At 38.0% G+C, this 14,360-nt stretch overlaps 1 pseudogene; it reads left to right on the top strand.

Moving 5' to 3' along the window:
* The first annotated feature begins 338 nt into the window (after window positions 1-338).
* Window positions 339-14,041, top strand: LOC131221639 (anthocyanidin reductase ((2S)-flavan-3-ol-forming)-like; annotated as a pseudogene).
* Window positions 14,042-14,360: the final 319 nt, after the last annotated feature.

The raw sequence follows: 14,360 nt of genomic DNA, 5'->3' as shown, positions 1-14,360 counted from the left end.
GGGTTGAATGCCGTGTGTACTTGGTAGATTGGAAGTTATCTGCTGGTCGAATCATAAGCTATGGTCCAACTCAATGGACTTGAAACCTTTTCTTTATTTTAAAGTTTAGATTTATTTAATAATTACAGTAATATTTTTATTTTGCATTAAATTTTCCCGCCCGGAAAACCCTAAAAACTTGAAAATCTCCCGAGAAATTTCCAAGAACGAGATTTCTTTTCGGATGAAGAGTCACCGTCATTTTTAAACGGTGGTGAACTAGCATAGGATTTCATATTCTATGAAAGAAAGATGTCCGTCTACTTAAACCGAAGAAAGGAGAAGAAGCTGAGGTCTGATCACGAGCTTGGATCTTCGTAGGAGGAAGGACAGAAAAGGCAACGGCTAGGATGGAAAGGAAGAAGACATGTGTAACGGGAGGGACCGGATATGTGGGGTCCATCCTCGTTAAACGGTTGTTAGAGAAAGGGAACGCCGTCAACGCCACTGTCAGGGATCCAGGTTCGTCCACCTTCACATTCCTTCTCTTCGCATCATAGTTCTAAAACTCGGTGAGTCGACTCGAAACTCGGTTGAGTCAACTCGAGCTGAGTCATTTGGAAAGTCGCTGATGAGCTTGACTAGGTCAAGATCAATAAGACTCACCCGCCCAGCAGGCAGGAAACTCTGTTGACTCCATGCAACTCGCTGGGTCAACTCAAAACTCGGATGAGTCAAATTTTCGACTCAGTGAGATTTCGAGCCAAGTCTTTTGGAAACTCGGAGATGAGCTTGATTCTCTGTCGGAACTCAACAAGACTCGTCTAGTCGGCCTGGAAACTGAGTTAACTCGGTACAATTCGAACTGACTTTTGGGGCATCCTATGTTCATGATAGAACATCTTTGCTGGACGGGCAATATGTAAACAAATACAAAGGTGGGCTCCACACACCAACTAGTTGGATGGACAATTAATTGCACCTGAGTATTTTTCTTTTTAAAACATTGAACCGATTTGAATAAAAAGCCTCAATCGAGAGTTTTCAAGATGACCCAACTCAGCTAGACATCAAGTTGAGTTGAATTTTAAGTCGTTGAACTATAAATTACATCACCCACTACCACCAACCAAAAGACCTTTGTAGTAATACATGATCTTATGATTGGTGAAATAGAATCAATAAAGATGACCCCAAGTAGCTAAATGGAGGCTATGCAATCAGAAGGCGTATTATGATAAGACTAGGCAAACTAAGGAGTTGCATGGAAGACATCGTGAAACTGAAATTGTAAGTAGGGTGGCTTGGGAAGCGGATTGTACCGCCAGCCTCGGTGGTGTGTTGATGTCACCAAGTTCTGTAGGTCCCACCGTGATGTAGCTGTTTCATTTCATTCATTTTTCAATATCATTTTAGGGCATGCCTCCAAAAGATGAGGTAGAGTCAAAGCTCATGTGGTTCACCCTCCAAAAAGCAGTGGGAATTGAACACCTACCAGTGAAAACTTCTTGGGGCCACATAAATTTTGGATCAAGTTGATATTCCTATTTTCTCTTCATCCAGGTCTCGAAAAATGGATGGATAGCGTGGGTATATCCAGAATGTATGGACCTAGCTACATCATTCACTACATAGGATTGGTCCAATTTAATGGATTACTTCTGCTTTCATTTGAGCTTTTTTTGGTCCAACCTATTGTTGATGTCTCAAACCTTCAGCAACAGGGTTTGACGTCGATGTTGTTCGATGCCATCAACAGTTGCTCGATGCCATCGAGAAAATTCAAAAATCTCATGTTGGTTGTTGGACACTTTATGGTTATCCTGCTTGATGCCATAAAGGGGTTCGATGCTATTGAAGTGCCATTGGAAAAATTCAAAAATCTATGTTTTATCGCTGGAACGATTTGATGTTTAGTTTGATAACATTAAAGGTATTTGATGCCAATGACAACCTGTTGATGTCATCGAAGTGACATCGAAGTGTCGTCAAATGATCGTACATAGTTTCGCAGAGTTGCGTACGTAAGTGTAAGATTTGTAATCGGGAATAGGGTATATCCAAGCTCTTTGTAATTCATTCCAAAAGGTTTCAAAGGCTTGTAAGGGAGATTCAAGGTTTGTTCGAATCAGGTAATCTCTATCTTTTATAATTTTTTACTTTCATAGTGCATTACTGTCGCTTTGTGCCGTGATTTTTTATTTTTTTTTTCCTAAAATGGATTTTCCACGTTAAATCTGATTTGTTTGTTTTTGAACTTGGTTGTGCAATTGGAGTACTTTGCTTGATTCATCTCTATGTGCTTTCGCAGTTCTCCAACAAGTGGTATTAGAGCAAACGTTGAGAAATAGTTCGAATATGAAATCATAGTATTAATGACTTTAAATCTAAACTTCAATATTGAAAAATATTTTGGGAAAAAATAACTTTGAACTATAGAAGTTCAAGATGATCAGTCTCCTAGTTCAACAAGTATTGGATGATGCACTCCTTGAGAACGAACGAAATATATGACTGAAGATGAATAAAACAGGATGGATAAGAAAGCGAAAACCTCTATTAAATTGTGAGTAATGGATGAGATCCTCTATGATGTCATGAAGAGAAAACCGCAACTAGTACATTGGCGAGATTAGATGACATTTATGCTAAGAAATCTCTTGAAAATCATTTGTACTTAAAGTTATAGTTGTTCAATATGAAGATGGTAGTGGGGGATGATGTTGAGGCCCATATTAGTAACTTTAACAAGTTAATTTGTAAATTATTGTATATGGAGGAAATGATGAAAGATGAGAATTATGCATGCATCCTATTAAACTCTTTTGGGTTCTTATGAATCATTCAAGGACTTGTTGTGCGTTGGTAGATCGTCCATTAGCATCGATACCATTATCTTAGCCCTTCAAGGAAAGGCAGTGAGAAAGAAAAGCGATAACGTAGGAACCTCTACTGATACACTAGTTATGAGGGGACAAAATTCTTAGCGGGACAATATATTTTCTTGATCGAGATCCAAATCCAAGGGCAAGGGCAAGGGCAAGGGAAATAAAGTGTTGGAAATGTGAGATGTTTGGTCACATGAAAAAGTATTGTCAGAGTCTTAAGGTAAGAAAAGAGAACTCAGAGGCTTCTTCGAGGGAGGCCAACACTACAAAGTTTGATGAAGGCATGAGTGGATATGATGTGTTCTTAGTGTCCATGGTCAAACACTTATACGATGATTGTAAGGACGAGTAGATTTTAGATACTAGGGCATCATATCACATGAATCCTCATCAGAGTTGGTTCACCAATTACAGAGAGTGTGATGGTGGTCAGGTATTTATGGGCAATGATAATGCCTATAATATTATGGGTATTGGATCGACACGCATTAAGATGTTTAATGGCGTAGAGTGTACCTTGACCGAGGTGAGACACGTTCATGATATGAGGAAGAGCTTGATATCTCTTTGAGCAGTCGAGGCACTTGGGTGCAAGTTCACCAGGTTTGATCGTATTCTTAATGTTTTAAAGGGGGCACTCATTGTCATGAACACATTACGCAATGGAAACCTTTAAAGGCTGACCGAGAGTACTTCATCAGGTGGAGCCGTAGATTCTGTAACGGATTCCACGTCTGCACGTATGTGGCATGCGTGCATGCACTACATGAGTTAGTGGGGCATGAAAGTACTTTCTAACCGTTGTTTGAGTCTAGTTTTTAAAAGTTTTTTATTCGAGTATATGCGAGTATTGTTTACGGAAAACGTTCAAGGTTGTCTTTTAAATCTAGAAAATATGTATGTAAGAGTGTTCTTGATTATGTGCATTCTGGTGTATAAGGGCCGTAGCCTGTGTTTTTGGTGAAAAATCGTCATGGTTCGTTACTTCATTGAGGATTATTCAAGAAAGGTGTGAGTTTATTTTATCAAAAATAAATTCGTTATTTTCACCAACTTCAAGTAATAGAAGACAATGGTTGAAAAATGGTCATAGCAAAAGGTGAAAGTATTAAGGCCGGATAAGGGTGGTGAATTTACTTCAGGAGAATTCAATAGTTATTGCAAAGATGAAGAGATCGTGAGATACAACATAATACACCACACACCAGAGCAAAATGATGTGGCTGAGCGGATGAATTAGACTTTCTTGCAGAGGGTCCAATGCATGATTAGTAATGCTGTATTGGGCAAAGAATTGTGAATTAAGGCCATTGACATGGCTTATTACTTGGTGAATCGGTCACCTTCTATGACATTGATTAGAAGATTCTAAAAAAAGTGTGGAATGGTGTGCAGGTAGACTATTCGAGACTTTGGTTATAATGCTTACTCTCATGTATTGTCAGTTGAGAGAGATAAGCTAGACCAATGGACTAAGAAATACATCTTTGTCAGCTATGATGGTTGTGTGAAGGAGTATACTCTGTATGACCGTGTCACATGAAAAATTATCCTTAGTTGTGATGTCAAATTTTACGAGGGACCCTTATTCCGAAAGGATGAGCACAAGGAACCAGAGAAGTTGGTTATGGACGTTCAGATAAACAAAGATGAGACTAAGGGTAAGACAGAGAAACAAATAGAGAGGTAAATGAGCAGGTGGAATAGCCACATGTGAGAAGGAATTCATTAAGGGATCGCAGGTTATCAGCAAGATACATGGATGACTCAAATATCGCATTCTTGTCATTACGGATGAGGGAGATCCGTCTACTCTTCAGGAGATTCTTGATGAGGCGGATGTTGTAAAAATGAAAAGTTATGATGGATGATGAGATGGACTCCTTATATAAAAACAAGACGTTGAAGTTAATGTAGCTTCCTGTGGACTGAAAAGCGATCGGGTGCAAGCGGATCTTCATGAAGAAACAGGATAGGCATAAGGCAAGATTGGTAGCGAAAGCATATACTCAGAGGAAATGTGTCGATTTCATTAAGATATTCGTGTTGGCTATGAAGCAAGTATCTATCATATTCGTGTTGACGCTGGTTGTCCAATATGATTTCAAGTTAGAACATATGGATGTGAAGATTGCCTTCCTGCATGGGAAATTGGAAGAACAAATTTACATGAAGCAACTAAAAGGTTTTAGAATAAAAGGGGCAAAGAAGAAGGTTTGCATGTTAAAAAGGTCGTTGTACGACATAAAATAGTCACCTAGGAAATGATATAAAAAGTTTGATTATTTCATAATGAGTTAGAGGCTTACTAAGAGTGAATATGAGTATTATATCTATTACAAGACACTGAGTGATGAAAAGTTCATTATCCGGATTTGTCTATTGATGACAAGATTATCGCCAGTTATAGCATGTCTGAGATCAAGATACCGAAGACTCAGTAATCAGAGACATTCGAGATGAAAGATCTGGGGCTGCAAAGAGGGTTCTCGGTATTGATATACATAGAAATAAGAAAAATAGCCGGCTTTGGTTATCTTAGAAAGAATACCTTGAGAAGGTATTGATGAAGTTTGGGATGGACAGAACAAAGTTGGTTAGCGTTCATCATGCAGCTCATTTTAAGCTTTCTTCGAAATAGTATCCTAAAACATATGAAAAAAAGCATGTTATGTGTCGTGTGCCTTATTCAAACGCAGTTGACAGCTTGATGTATGTCATGGTCTGTACGAGACCGGATATTTCACACGCGGTGGTTATTGTTAACAGATACATGTCTAGCCCCAACAAGCAACACTAGGAGGTAGTGAAATGACTACTTTGATACATTTAAAGTACGTAGGACTATGTCTTATCATTTGAGAAATCAATGGCCAAGTTAGTAGGCTATGTGAATTCTAATTACGCAAGCAGTGTGGATAGTAGGAGGTCGCCTTTCGATTGCTTGTTTATGCTGGCGGGTGGAGCAATCGATTAGATGTCGAAGCTTCAATATGTGGTGGGTCTTTCTATAACCGAATCTGAGTATATGATAATGATGGAGGCATTCAAAGAACTTGTTTAGTTGAGGAGAATAATAAATCAGTTGGGGCTTCAGCAGGAGACCGTGCCGGTTAATTATGACAATGAAAGTGCAATCAATTTGGTTAAAAATTTTGTTTTTTTTTTTTTTTTTTGATAATATCTTCATTCAGATCAAAACCGCAACTGGTTTGGTGGAACATGTAGAAGAAGAATCGACGCATAGGCCTACCCCCCATAATTTGGAAAGTCTTGAAAAGGCTAAGCAAGATTTGGTTTGGCTGAAAAATCTGGAAGAAATATACTGGAAGCAGAAATCCCAGAATAAGTGGCTCAAGGAAGGAAATAGGAATACAAAATTTTTCCATGCTTCAACAAAAAATTGAATCTAAAGGGTCCAAATCAGAGAATTGAGCTGCAGAATGGCACAACAACTGATGACCAGAATCGCCTGAAAGATGAAGTGGCTCAGTTCTTCAAACTTCTTTATTCAGCGGAAGCTACGATTAAAAATTTTGTTTATCACTTACGTACTAAACACATGGAAGTTCGTCACCATTTTATCAAACAGGTGCTTAGGGAAGGAAGCGTGCCTCTGAAAAATATTCACACAAATGTGAATCTGGTAAACATGCTCACTAAGGTAGTTCCTACAGAGAAGTTAAAGTTTTGTGCAACTTCTCTTAGCTTGACAAATGTATAAATGGAAAACTGAATGTGCCATGGTGGTGCTATAATGCAAGGCAAAATTAGATATGAGGAAAATAAGCTTTTGAAGAATAAAGATTGAAGATATAGGAGATATTGTTGTTGATGTCTCAAATCTTTTAGCAATAGGGTCTATCAATGCCATCAACAGATCGTTCGATGCCATCGATAGCTTCTTGATGCCATTGAGAAAATTCAAAAATCTCATGTTGTTTGCTGGATACTTTATGTTGTCTTTCTCGATGCCATCAAAACCCTATCGAAGTGCCATCGAAAAAATTCAAAAAATTCATGTTTTATCGCTAAAAGGATTTGGTGTTTAGTTTGATGAAATTGAAGGTATTCAATGCCATCAAAGTGTTATTGAACAATCGCGTAGAGTTGCGTAAGTACGGGATTTGTTTCATATTTCGATTGTTATTTGCATATATATATATATATATATATATATATATATATATATATATATATATATATATATATATATATATATATATATATATATATATATATATATATAGACACATATACACACACAATCGGTAATAGGGTGTATACAAGGGCTTTCTAATTCGTTCCAAAAGGTTTCAAGTGCTTGTAATGGAGATTCGAGTCTTGTTCGAATCAGGTAATTTCTATCTCTTGTAATTTTCAACTTTTATAATGCATTACTATCACTTTATGTCGTGGGTTTTTTCCAAAAAAAATTTTTCCACATTAAATTCAAATATTGTTTTGTGTTTGAACTTGGTTTAGCGATTGAGGTACTTTACTTGATTCATATTAGTGTGCTTCCACGGTCCCAGCACAACCATGCTAAGAATGCATTTGCAGCATGTCTTACATTTTGTATCTGTTAGGATCATCTATCTAGGGAGCCCCACCGTGGATCACAACCATCAATTTTCTCATCTTCTATGTACTGAATGTGAAACTTTTACTAATTTTGTTTCAAATATTAGCTTTGGAGGCTGATCAGAAGTTTAGGATGGCCCAATCCATGTGTTGAAGCATTTGCCATGCATTTACAGTGGAAATTAAATGAATGGTCCCAAATGATGCAACTATGGCAGGTATATTAAAGAGGGGTCCATGTCATCCCATCCCCATTTAAGGCAGAAAAAATGTCACCAAAGGTATGCATTTAAGGCAGCGTATATCCCACCTAATGAGTAGACTGGCCTGGCTGCTGGGATAGGGCAACTTCAAATGAATCCAGCTAGAGCAGGCAGGAATCTTAATGCGCATATCTACGTGGATGTTTTCACCATTCCCGCCTACTCTCTATTGACATTTCCCAATTAAACTAACAACCAAATGCATTTTATTATTTGGTGCAGCAAATAACAAAAAAGTGGCCCACCTCTTAGATTTACAAGTCTTGGGTGACTTAAAACTTTTCATGGCAGATCTGACGCAGGAAGGCAGCTTGGACCAGGTAATTAATGGTTGTGATTTCGTCTTCAATGTGGCCACCCCAATGTACGTTGAGTCTAGAGATCCATAGGTAATTAATCATCAATGATGAAAATTAATTTCATTAATAAATATTAATTTCAGTGTGTATACACATACACACACACACACACACACACACACACACATGATTACTTAAAAAAAAAAAAAAAAAACCCTCATATGCCTCATATTATGATTCATGGTAAAAGTTTGATGTCGGTGCTAATTAATCTGATGTGGGTCCCTTCCTTTATTTAGGTTGGAGACAAACCATGAGAGCACAAAAACATTTTTAAAAAAAAATGAAAATCAAAATTTTAAAAAATATGTTTATTCACTCATCCCGGAGGCCATGATTTTAGAAACAAATTGAAAATACAGAGAGGCTTGGTGGAGATTTTTTATCCTCTATTTGTTTCTTAAACTGACCTAACTCTAGAAAGTGACATCCGTCGTGTGATAGATGGTGTAGATCTCGAGCCAGCGTTACAGATCAGCACGTGCTGCCTTATACATATGTGGGATTATAAAACCTCTAATTTGTTTATTGTGGTATGTCCCATTTTCTTCCACGTTGTATTTATTCATTGTTTATGATTGTAGAATGACATGATCAAACCAGCTATCAATGGGATGTTGAATGTTTTAAAATCATGTGTCAAAGCAAAGACAGTGAAGCGTGTGGTCTGCTCATCATCTGGATGTGCCGTGTCGTTGAACAAGCTCATTGGAACAGGCCATGTTGTTGATGAGGAGAGTTGGACTGATGTTGAATATATATCTTCTGAGAAGCCGCCAATTTGGGTAAGTTAGTTTCTGTTTCGGGTTATAGGTCGGCTGGCCTCAGTTTGACTCAATGCAAATCATGGTTGTAAATGAGCTGGGCTGCACATTTTGGGCCATGTTTTAGTATGATCGTTGATGCCTATTGGGCCCAAGCCCAATTTTTAGGCCCAATAATAAATTCGAATTTTCACGCCCAAAAGAAAATTGGAAGATTGGCACATAGAGGTGTACACGAACCGAGCTAGCTCAGTTAGCTCGCTCGACTCGACTCGAAAAAGCTCGATTCAACTCGGTTCGAAGCTGAATTCTGGCTAAGTCAAGCTGATTTTTTGAGCTTGAAAATGAGTTCGAGCTGGCCTCGACTCGACTCGGATCGAACCCAGCTCGAATCAAACTCGGATCAAACCAGTTCGATGACTCAGTTACTTTGATATTCATGTTGCTCACCAAATGTTTGATGAAATGACTCAACGAGTGTGCCTGGTGGCAAGGAAGGTATGTATATAAAACAAATACCCTTCTTTTCTTGATTTCATTGAGTTTTACTTTGCTAGAGGTTTGCATCTTTGAATTTTCGTAGAGATCAGAGGAAGAAGATGTGATTGCAGTAGCAGAAGTTGCTGCCATGGAAGCCAGCAACGCTCTGGAATCCTTCATATCGGGTCTTGAAATCGGAAGAATGAAAGAGTGCAAAGAGAAAATAGGGAGAAGGAAAGAGATCTTATGATGAGAGATTTCAAGGGAGTCGGGTCTCATTATATTGAATCCGTGTTGTTTTACTAAAACAGTGGGATTTTGAATGTGCAATCCAGGTGTTTGTGAAAATTCTGCACAGACGAACTCGGCTCGAACTGGCCTAAGTTGTTGACTGAACCGAGACGAGTTGTCCAATCAAGCTCGAGGACCAAGCCGAGTCGAGTTCGAGCTAAGGTCAAAGAGTGGCCAAGCCGAGTGGAGTTGAGGCTAGCTCGACTTGGTTCGACTCGTTGTACACCCCTACTGGTACACCAAGCCAGCCTTGGCGGACTGATTTCCAAATGAATCCTATGATTATAGGATGGATAGTAAAATGACCAAAATGCATTTGAGGTTTTTTTTTTTTTAAGTGCAAAATTTCTGATAAATCCATATTTTTCCAAATAATGCCTTCATGATTAGAAATTGCATGGAGGTGTTTTTTGAGGGATGAAATTAGTAAAAAATTTCAATTGTTTATTTATTTATTTATTTATTTTCGTTTAAAAGGTGGTAAAACTCAAGTTTTGTGGTTATAACATTTAAGCCATTAAACTAATGCACCATACTAGGTGATAACATGAACAAAATATCAAGTTAATCATATCATCAAATGGGCTATACTTGAATTGAGATATTTTGAATAGTGTACATTATTTCTTATGGCTCGGCCTACCTTATGATTGTATCCTTCGCATGTTTTGGTTCATCATGGATTGGCCCAACTTATGATTAGATCCTCGAGATTTTTTCGCTCGTCCAAAAATAATGTTGGTGTGCATCTATTAGAAGGGTTGGATGTGAGGAACATACCACGTGGATCCCACAACTTAGAAGACAATAATGTAATTTAGCATGATAATAATGTAATTTTGTACACCCAGATCCATGGCTCAACTGGCAGATTGAGTGGAGATACCTCGTTTCAACACTTGAGGTCTTGGTATCTATCCCTAGCGGGGGTGAGTAACATGGAGTGTGTGTACTGACATGGGTGTGTACTAACAAACTAACCCACCAAAAAAAAAAAAGCATTAAGAATTTTGTGAAAAAAATCCTTTTATTTTTAAAGTAGCTTATCATAGTAGCTGCGGACATGGTTTGTATGTTACATCCAACCTATCCAAAAGGTGCATCCCATCATGATGATCAAACGGTCAAACAACGTGCTAATCTAATTATTAGGTAAGGCACAACGCATGGAGTTGAAAATTTTTTTGACGTATATCTTATTTTCCGCTTAATGATTGGATTTACCTGATCAATTGGTGTATGATAATCATGTTGGTGTCCACATAATCATTGTGGAAGGGACATGGTGTATGATTTTGGTAGACCCGAACCTAAGTTGTAGCCTTCGGGGCATGTTTAGATTAGAGGAATCCATGATGTAATGGTTATTTTCTAAGGTACAATGCAAATATGAATTCCATTGTGTGTGTGTGTGTGTGTGTGTGTAGACTCACCTGTGCATCTTTGCACACATATATGAGCCTAAAAATTGAACGGTCTATGATGTGGGAGCTCAATTTTCAACCTGATTCAAAACTCTAGTGGCTTGTAGCAAAGAGAGGCAAATCAAGGGAGGAAATTATTTCCTTTTGCATGGCTTTTGTATTGGAGTAAAAGTTAAGCTCTAAGGATTTCATGGGATGCTGTATCATGTAGACCATTCAGATTTTGGGCTCATATCACTTGAGAGTAGTCAAAAAATTCTCACCAGATATGGTGCGCATGTGATTATTGTCGTGTAAGGTAAGTGAATAATACTCTCTTATTATTTACCTAGAGCCTCTGGAGCATGAAAGAATCATGTATTTATCTAAAAATAGTCATTTTGCATTTGTAAAACTAAGGGCCTCTTTGGGAGCCTGGATTTGGAACCCAGTGGATTTGAAATCCTCATATTGTGTTCAGCACCCTAAATTGGGAATCAACTTTAATTCAAAAGTAGCTATGGTATATTTGTCAGGGCTTGAATTTAATTGCTAAATCAACTTTAATATCTCTAATTAGTGACCAAAAATAAAGTGGGAATAAGTTCGAAAGAATCAATGGATTCATGGTCAAATCCCTCCATGATGAATTTTTTATTACAATTTTGACTGAGTGAGAGAGGGATCAAATGGTATAGTTTCATTTGTTGGTAGTTTGGAGGATTACAAGCACGACTATTGCTTTCCAATTGGCTGTTTTTGCATTAATTGTTACTTCATCGATCTTACACTTTGGTAATGTTTAACACAATGGTTGAAATAGGCCCACTGAAACATACACTTTGCCCAAAAATGATGAAATTCCAAGTCTTGGATGGGCCACAAGCACAAAATCATGCCTGAGTGACTATAATTTTTAACCGTTGATTTACATGGACAATGTTTATATGATGTCGATCATCATATTAAAGTAATTATAGTAATGCAATTGATAATCTAATTGTTTTGGGACATCATTAGTGGGCCATGTGCCCAATATATAGAATAATAATCCGGTGACATACATGTTATACATGCAACTCCTGAAAGGATTTTAGATGCAATCCAAGCTCTCATTGTGGATTTCAAACCCCCACTTCAAGGGGATTTGAAACCCCTGCTAGTTACTTTAAGGTGCCAAACAATCAGGGAATTTGAAATCCCCTTAAAATCCCCTCAAATCCCCTCGAATCCGCAGTGCCAAATGACCCCTTAGGGGGGTTTTAAATCCCAAAGTCCTTTGGCACCATATGTATATGGGGTTTCAAATCTAAGGGGTTTCAAATCCCCTCAAAGAGAGTGAGTTTCAAATTGACGATGAAAGCTTGAATTACATCTAAAATCACTCTAAGAGTTGCATGTGTAATGTGTGTCACTAGACTATTAATCTATTGCACACATGGCCCATTAATGATACCCAAAATAATTAAATTATCAATTGCATCACTATAATTACTTTAATATGATGATCAATGCCGTCCAAACATTGTTCATGTAAATCAATGGTTAAAAATCGTTGGTTATGTGATCTTGTGCTCGTGGCCCATCCAAAACTTGGAAATTCATCATTTTCATGCAAAATATATATTTCAACGGGCTTATTACAACCATTGTATCAAACATTACATGCGTTCACTAATTAGAGATATCAAAGTTGATTTAGTAATAATTTAATTCAAACCCTTATAAATATACCATGCATAGCTACTTTTGGATTAAAATTGATTTTGAATCAAGGGTGCGAAACACAATAGAAGGATTTCAAATTCAAGGGGTTCCAAATCCACGCTCGTCATATCTTTCATTTTGTGCTTGAAAATTCTTACTATAGAAAAAGCAACTAATTATTTGGCTGGAATCTACCATTTTCTGTGTCATCCCTAGGGCTGAAAGTCAAGCGGGTTCAACTTGACCGACCCAACATTGAGTTGGGCTCAGGCAGGCCTAAACGACGTTTTTGGTGTAGTGAGGTTGTATTGGGTTTGGTCTTGGGCTATACAAACACCGACCCGATAAAACTTGGGTTGGGCTTGGGTTGAGGTCTCGGATCGCCCAACCCAACCCGTACCCGATCGATATATAATTGAGTGTGGATCATCTGTGTTGAATGCACAAGAAATTCCAGTGCCGTCAGGTCTCATTAGTCCATATTAATTCCGATGACTCATGCTAACAAGATACACTCGATTTCTCTCTTCCAAATAGATTGCATGCTACAACACAACTTTTAAGGGAATGGTTTCCAATATTTTAGCTTTCTTATTATTTAAAAAAAAAAATGAAGTTCTTTGCGATAAATAATTACATATATAATTAATAAAATCATAAGTATAAAAAATAAGACATGTATTGAAATATAATAGAGTAATATAATAACAAAAATATTAGCATATATTCACCCGACCAACCTAACCAACCCGACCAAGCCCACTTGAGTTGGGCTTGGGTTGAGAATTCCCAACCCGAGGTTGGATTGGGTTGCGTTAGGGTTGAGATGTAGCCCGACTTTCAGCCCTAGTCATCCCAACAATGCAGTAGGTCACATCAATGAAAAATTTTCTGTTTCACCAAATCTGGGATTTTTCTTGTATCCGGACATTCCCTTCTTTGATTAGACCCTTCATGTCTGCTTTCTTACAGAGAAAATTACAAAATATATTTAAAATAAAACAATACAGGGATGTGCAGTGTCTAAAACCCTAGCGGAGAAGGCAGCATGGAAATTCGCTGAAGAAAACAACTTGGACCTCATCACCGTTGTTCCTGCTCTCATCGCTAGCCCATCTCTAACTACGGAGGTCTCAGGGAGTGTCCATTGCGCTCTATCCTTTCTCACAGGTGAGATTTAGAACACGTGTGTTACATTCATACGTGCCATTCAGTGGCCATGGAATTCTACATACACATCTCAGGGTGGGCCCCACACAGCTTCGATGATATGGCACATATGTGAATCATTCATAGTAATTCTCACTCTCAAGTGGAGTATTTGGGTCTTTCTATGGGGTGTTAGAAACCGTTGCTTTTAACATGTACTTATACAAGCGCATGCTAGGTGGGGCCCACTGTGATGTTTTTGAGAAATCTACCATATCTATACCTTTTGTCAGATCATGTGCAGGCATCAGCCCAAAGTTAAGGCAAATCCAAATCTTAAGTGTGCTGAGTGGCATGCAGCAGTGAGGATTGAATTTCCACCGTTGAAACATTCATGGAGTCCCATAAGTTTTGGATCTAGTTAATATTTTTAGTGTTTTCAGTTCATCCCAATAAGAATTACCTTATGAACGGTTTGGATGGAATATAAACA

The sequence above is a fragment of the Magnolia sinica genome, chromosome 12 (assembly GCF_029962835.1).
Source record: "Magnolia sinica isolate HGM2019 chromosome 12, MsV1, whole genome shotgun sequence".
Classification (NCBI taxonomy): domain Eukaryota; kingdom Viridiplantae; phylum Streptophyta; class Magnoliopsida; order Magnoliales; family Magnoliaceae; genus Magnolia; species Magnolia sinica.
Note: the sequence above shows the minus strand (reverse complement) of the source record. Positions and strands in the feature narration are given on the sequence as shown.